Raw genomic sequence first — 8,021 nt, forward strand, 5'->3', positions numbered from 1 at the left:
TATTTACTGTAAAGAGTAATATTAAACACAAGACGCTGGAGTTTCCTCTCCGATACGTTCTGGAGCGTCGTGCTGCGTGAGAGAACGAGGCTACGTTCGGCCGGACGTCAGAGATTGAAAGCGACTCGGTGAACAACATGAATTAATTATGTGCTGAGGCACTCGGTGGAAACTGGTTTACTAGGGTCTTGTGTCGGACACCGAGGAATTACCACAGCAGCTGTGTGTGATGTCACAATGAAAAGATGTGTGGTGGCCCTGGAGGACTAAAAACCACACCTCTGTGAGATGATACAGCTTTACACACGCACACACACACACACACCAAGTCAAGAAGCTTTTTATTGTCATTTCAATTCAAATACTAGCCACACGAAGTGCAACGTGTGCTACAGTGTGCACTCATACACACTCACCCCCGCGGGCACTCACCCTCGCGCGCGCACACGCGGGCACTCTCCCCCGCGCGCGCACACGCGGGCACTCACCCTCGCGCGCGCACACGCGGGCACTCACCCTCGCGCGCGCACACGCGGGCACTCACCCTCGCGCGCGCACACGCGGTCACTCTCCCACGCGCGCTCACACACGGGCACTCGCCCTCGCGGGCACTCACCCTCGCGCGCGCACGCGCGGGCACTCACCCTCGCGCGCGCACACGCGGGCACTCACCCTCGCGCGCGCACACGCGGGCACTCACCCTCGCGCGCGCACACGCGGGCACTCACCCTCGCGCGCGCACACGCGGTCACTCTCCCACGCACGCGCACACGCGGGCACTCAGTCCACTTAGTCCACTAAGTCCACTGCTGTTCACCCTGCTGACTCATTGCACAGATCAAACCATGTCTTCGAATTCACCGATAACACGACCGTGGTGGGTCTCATCAGCAAGAACGAGGAGTCAGCATACAGAGAGGAGGTGCAACAGCTAACTGCCTGGTGTAGAGCCAACAACCTGTCTCTGAATGACTTCAGGAGAGCACAGAGCGACAACTCTCTGCTGAACATCGACGGATCATCTGTAGAGATCGTCAAAAGCACCAAATCTCTTGGTGTTCATCTAGCAGAGAACTTCTCCTGGTCACTAAACACCAGCTCCATCTCCAAGAAAGCCGATCAGCGTTTTTACTTCTTACAAAGTCTGAGAAAAGCCCATCTCGCTCCCCCCAGCTGCATCACTGTCTGGTTTGGGAACTGCACCATCTCGGATCGTACGATCATTGGAGTCTCTCTTCCCTCTATCATGGACACCACACGCTGCATCCGCAAAGCCAACAGCATTATGGATGACCCCACACACACCCCTCACACACACACACTCTACACCCTCTTGCCATGTGGAAAAAAGTACTGAAGCATTCAGGCCCTAAAACCAGTCTAACAGTGTAGCAGTTTCTTCCCACAAGCCTTCAGACTTCTCAATAACTGTACTGAGCACAACACACACACACACACACACACACACACAGAATCAACCGTATGGACTGCAATGACCCACACCAAATACACACTCTTCCAATATACATCCACGTCTACAGCAGCACCACCATATAAAACTGTTTACATGCTGATTTACACACTGTTTTTGCTCGTTACACAATCTGTCTCACATTTCAGTCCATTGTTGTTTTACACAATACATTACATTACCTCATGTAACTGCTGCTATAATACTAATGTGTTCAGTCCAGTGTTTCACTCGCGCGCTCATGCGGGCGCCCACGCACTCGCGCGCTCATGCGGGCGCCCACGCACTCGCGCGCTCATGCGGGCGCCCACGCACTCGCGCGCTCATGCGGGCGCCCACGCACTCGCGCGCTCATGCGGGCGCCCACGCTCTCGCGCGCTCATGCGGGCGCCCACGCACTCGCGCGCTCATGCGGGCGCCCACGCACTCGCGCGCTCATGCGGGCGCACACGCACTCGCGCGCTCATGCGGGCGCACACGCACTCGCGCGCTCATGCGGGCGCACACGCACTCCCGCGCTCATGCGGGCGCACACGCACTCGCGCACTCATGCGGGCGCACACGCACTCGCGCACTCATGCGGGCGCACACTCTAACCATACAATCTGTTCCAGTTATATTAGGGTATTTTAGCATATTGCAGCCTTCTGTGTGTGAGCACTGCCAAGATCAGCATTTACATAACCATGAACAAATTGTGTGTTGCTTGCACACTGACTCACACAAACACACACACTGCATGTGAACGCTCGGGTTTCCCCTCTCGCTGCGGGCTGTGTTGCAAAAGCTGTAGGGGATTTTACACAAACTCACACACTTACTTTCCACTCGCTACATAACAATATCAAACCACTGTCTGCTCAAAATACCTCAACAGTGTGAGCCAGACACAACTGTACGAGCTTACGATGAGATACCGGAGGGTTGGGCGAAGACCAGATGGCACTAAAATGTTTTAATTCATCAGAAAGTCCTGTAATATCAGAAGGAATATCAGAGTCTCAAACAGCTGTATTTAACTGTACCATACAGACTGATACGTCGATATAATATCTGTGGCTGGATTTGCTTTCGTAAATCTTTATAATGTGTACAAAAAAAGTGTACACACACACACACTCGCGCACACACACGTTTCTGGTGCAAAATAAATTGCTGGGACACATACAGTGTATAAAACATCATCCAAACGTCTTCAAGGTTCACGATACAATCACTTGGTCTCAGTTAATGACTGTATGTGTGTGTGTGTGTGTGTGTGTGTGAGTGTGAGTGTGAGTGTGTGTTTTCTGACAGTTGACTGTTCCCAAAACATAGAATAAAATGCATTTCAGTCTATTCCTTTATACCGTGACTCTATTATTTCCCCTTTGGAAGCGTTTAGTGTTTCGATTCTGTACTTTGAAACAGGAAGTGTGTTGAATCGCTCGACTGATTCACACCACCTCTGGATTTAACAAACTAGCCAGTCTTGAAAGCACTTAAACGTGAGATAAATAGTGAAACTATAACATAGACAAGGTCCTAGACTTCGAGTCGTTGTGTGTTTATTCCGTAAACGTTTGCGATGAGGTCGCAAGTCTGATCTAAAATCGGTTAGAGAAATATCAGAGTTACAGGCTTTGGGTTTCAAACCTGCTACTGTAGAGCGAGACACGTCCCTGAGGGGCAAAACAAACATTTTTGGACTAAATGAAGACAAAACTAGTACATGATAATTATAAGAATCATTTCTAGATACTACTAGGGTTGGGTATCAAAATACATTTTCCGGTTCCGATTCCGGTTCCAGTCCTGCCTTACGATTCCCGGTTCTGATTCTGATTCCATAATAAAAGAAAGGTGAAAAATAATGCGCAATACTTTAATAAACACAAATGGAATTGTTTATCACTCTTTAAATATTTTAAACAGAGCGTTTCAATTCATATCGATTTAAATTTAAATAAATCCATGTCAAATTTAACATCAGGATTACAACTTAGCAAAACAGTTAGCGATTTTTCTGAAGAAAAATGAACGTGTCTGCTTTCTCTGGGAGAAGACGAGACCTTTCCTGGTTTATTGTATCTCCAGCTGTGGAGAAAACCCTCTCAGAGGAGGGAGATTAGCTTCATTGTTGTAGCTTTGGAAATGAATCCAGACTTTATACTTTTTTTTTTTTTAGACATGTTTAACACAAAGCGTACCTCAGCACAGCAGCGCGAGTGACTGATTTCTGTGGTAAGCTGCGTTAATTTGGTTGCGTGACTGTAAACAGTGTAAACAATGAATAAACATGAGGTAAGACATGGCTGTTTAAATTGACCGCTCCCAGCGCTTTGCCCGTCATCGCATCGGAACCGCGTTTGGAACCGAAACTTGAAAATTCCTGTTAAAAAACAGAACCGGATCTGAATAAGAACCGGTTCTTGGTTCCCAACCCTAGATACTACTACTTGTATTTTATTTATTTTTTTTACAAATATATAAATCAGAACTAAAGAGACCTTAAAGTAAAATTAAAACGGTAAAGGTAAAAGTTTTAGATATATTCTTGATTTGACTGTACAATGTGTCTTTTTGGGAAATGTTTGGCCGACTCATCCTGTACTAGTTTAGTGTGTAGTCCTATACTCATTATATCTAACAGCCAGTCTCAGTATCGAAAAGTCAAGTCTCAGCAAACATAGGATAGGATCCGGAGCTTCTCTGGGTTTCTTCTAGGATCGCCGAGTTCCTCCTTTCCCCAGAAACGTGCCTGTAGGTGGACTGTCAGGAATAAAGGTGCAAACGTGCGTGTGTGTGTGTGTGTGTGTGTGGTTGGTTTATTATGTGTAGTAAACCAATATAAAACACTGTACCCTCTAGAACAGTTTCCTGATTCGTTCCTGCTATACCAGGGATAGACTGGATAGATGAATTTATCATATCATAAAGATTGTCAGCTTACATTCTACGAAACAACGTTTCATTCATTCGAGTTTTCTGTTTTCTTAAAAATCGTGACAAACCCTGACCCCATGGATTACTGATAGCTGATAAGAAAAAGAAATGGTTCAAACATCATCTCTCATCTCTTTTCCGTTGTGAGATTTAAAACATTTTATATTTAATATCTGATGTACCTGGATATTTAACTCTTGCCAGGATACATCGGGATATCTGATGCTGAGAAGCTAGTTTGTGCATTTCTGACCTCTAGACTGGACTATTGTAATGCATTACTAGGTGGTTGTCCTGCATCTTTAATAAATAGGCTACAGTTTAGTACAAAATGCAGCTGGCAGAGTTCTTACCAGGACAAGAAAATATGATCATATAACCCCAATTTTATCATCTCTACACTGGCTAACAGTTAAGTTTAGAATTGACTTCAAACTGCTGCTACTTACGTACAAGACTCGCAATGGTCTTAATAGCTCTCGTGTATCTAACTGGTCTTCTAACACTTCAGGACTTCTGGTAGTTCCCAGAATATCTAAGTCTACTAAATGCGGTAGAGCGTTTTCGTATTTAGCTCCCAAATTCTGGAATAGTCTTCCTGATGGTGTTCGGGGCTCAGACACACTTTCCCAGTTTAAATGTAGATTAAAAACTCATCTATTTAGTCAGGCGTACACACATAATACATCCCATAATATTGTGCTCTAATACATCAGCCCAAATGCACATTATCATCTAGTGCTTGTTAATATTATGAACGTTAATTCCTCTCCATGGCTTCTCTCTTTCTACCATCCCGAGGCATCCAGAAATTGTACCAGCTCCGATTGTCTTCTGTTCCATGAAGATTTTGGACCTTCACTGAGACGAGGCAGACACTACAAGGAGCCCGAGCCAGACAGTACGAGGAGCCCGAGCCAGACACTACGAGGAGCCCAAGCCAGACAGTATGAGGAGCCCGAGGCAGACAGTACGAGGAGCCTGAGGCAGACACTATGAGGAGCCTGAGGCAGACACTATGAGGAGCCCGAGGCAGACACTATGAGGAGCCCGAGGCAGACACTATGAGGAGCCCGAGGCAGACACTATGAGGAGCCCGAGGCAGACACTATGAGGAGCCCGAGGCAGACACTATGAGGAGCCCGAGCCAGACACTACGAGGAGCCCGAGCCAGACACTACGAGGAGCCCAAGCCAGACAGTATGAGGAGCCCGAGGCAGACAGTACGAGGAGCCTGAGGCAGACACTATGAGGAGCCTGAGGCAGACACTATGAGGAGCCCGAGGCAGACACTATGAGGAGCCCGAGGCAGACACTATGAGGAGCCCGAGGCAGACACTATGAGGAGCCCGAGCCAGACACTACAGGAAGCCCGAGCCAGACACTACAGGAAGCCCAAGCCAGACACTACGAGGATCCTGAGGCAGACTCCATGAGGATCCTGAAGCAGACTCCATGAGGATCCTTAGACATCTAGAGATGTTCCAGCTCCAGTTAGACCCTGCTATACTAAAGAGGAGACACCAACTACATGTGGTCTTTGAGGACAACAACCTCCTCATCAATACAACATTTATCAGACTGCATATTTATAATCACACCCTCAAGTGTCACCCCTATGAGGATGAGGATGAGTCTGGTTCCTCTCAAGGTTCCTTTACCATCTAAGGGAGTTGAACAGTCACCTCAGTCACCTCAGACTTGCTCATTGTGGATAAATACAAATACATTTAAATATCTCTAATATTAATCTTGCATTTGTGCATTATATTAATCTTTATACGAACCTTTTGCTCTATATTTATGTTCTGTAAAGCTGCTTCGAGACAACGTCAGTTGTAAAAAGCGCAATAGAAATAAATCCGAATGGAATCGAACGTGTGCTGAAATATAAATCTACACCCAGACCACAGAATCACTATCGTATGACTGTAAATAAGGCAGGAATCAGAGCGTAATGATGCCGAGATGAACCGCATCTGTAACCTAACTACAATGACAGGCGGTTTGAAATCAGCTGTCATCATCAGCTGTAGCTTTAAACATCACAACTTACTCAAGCGGATTTATTCTGCGTAAAAAAACAACAAATAATAATAATAATAATAATAACAACATTCTGGTGTTGAGACTTTTTAGGAATATCGTTAAGTCTGTAGCTGAAAACATTCGCCGGTTAGCGAGAAGCTACTGATTTATAGATATTTAACTAAATGACACGAATAAATACCTTATCGAAGCTCCTTGTTCAATGAAAACCTCTTCGTCTCTGATGTGGAAATGTCACCGATGCGTTATTTCTTACGTTTACAACCAAAACATGAACGTTTCGGCTTAGCTAGCGAGTGCTAGCTGCTGTTGCTAACCGCCTCACCGCTAGCACCGTGCTAAAAAATGCTAATATAGCTTAGCTAGCTAGGTACGCAGGTAGGTGTGTAGGTAGCGAACTACAATCAGCGTTAAATTAACAGTTTTTTTTTTTGGTTTTTAATTAGCTGGATTTTTGACTGAAAATTGAAACGAAATAATGACGTAACGGCAGCGAATTGTTTAAAAATATAAATAATTTATAGTGTGTATTAAACGAATCTAACGTGTTCGCGTGCGCATATTCGTCTCCGATTGGTCCAAAAGCGTCGTATCTAGCATCGATTGGTTGTTTCTGTTTAAGTCCCACCTCCTGGGGTTTTCCACTAGGTTTGTTTGAAGCGCTACGGAAGCCTATTGGTGGTAACCAAAATAAATAAAAACTCCCTTTATAAATGTACTACAGAATAGAGTAATGATTTATCTATTCCATATAGTGCACTACACAAGGTACTCAATTAGGATATATATATATATATATATATATATATATATATATATATATATATATATATATATATATATATACACAGTACTGTGCAAAAGTTTTAGGCAGGTGTGAAAAAATGCTGTAAACAAAGAATTCTTTCAGAAATATAAATAATGAGTGTTTATTTCTGTCAATTTACAAAATGCAAAGTGAGCAAACAAAATCTAAATCAAATCAATATTTGGTGGTTTTTTTTTGCCTTCAAACCAGCATGAAGTGATGGCACGGCCCCCACGGAGCCCTGATCTCAACATCATCTAGTGTGTCTGGGATTACATGAAGAGACAGAAGGATGTGAGAAAGCCTACATCCACAGAAGATCTGTGGTTAGTTCTCCAAGATGTTTGGAACAACCTACCAGCCGAGTTCCTTCAAAAACTGTGTGCGAGTGTACCTAGAAGAATTGCTGCTGTTTTGAAGGCAAAGTGCGGTCACACCAAATATTGATTAGATTTAGATTTCTCTTTTGTTCATTCACTGCATTTTGTTCATTTTTATATATAATATGCTTCCAGGAATCTATAGCAACTCATATAAGCACTCTTTACAACAGTGGTTAACAGAAAAGCAACTCAGAATAAACAAAACATCAAGGTGGATGGCAGAAGATCACATCAGGTTTCACTCCTGTCAGCTACAAACAGTCATCTGATGCCGTCATGGACGCAGATTGACCCAGTGAACAGATAAAGGGAATTTCACTTTGATTGAATCTGTGTCCATGATAGCATCTGATGCCTGTTCTTGGCTGACAATAGAGGAACCTAC

The 8,021-nt window shown here is 44.7% G+C and overlaps 1 protein-coding gene across 3 annotated transcripts in view; it reads right to left on the bottom strand.

The window, feature by feature from the left end:
* Positions 1-7,004, bottom strand: part of cylda (cylindromatosis (turban tumor syndrome), a) — a 32,459-nt gene extending 25,455 nt beyond the window's left edge. For 2 of the 3 annotated variants that reach the window (XM_060859180.1, XM_060859179.1), the window contains exon 1: positions 6,627-7,003. The gene's annotated coding sequence lies outside the window, so the exon portion shown is untranslated. Of the gene's footprint in view, positions 1-6,626 lie in introns of all 3 variants that reach the window. The other variant, XM_060859178.1, reaches the window with a different exon arrangement.
* Positions 7,005-8,021: the final 1,017 nt, after the last annotated feature.

This window comes from Tachysurus vachellii, chromosome 23, assembly GCF_030014155.1.
Source record: "Tachysurus vachellii isolate PV-2020 chromosome 23, HZAU_Pvac_v1, whole genome shotgun sequence".
Classification (NCBI taxonomy): domain Eukaryota; kingdom Metazoa; phylum Chordata; class Actinopteri; order Siluriformes; family Bagridae; genus Tachysurus; species Tachysurus vachellii.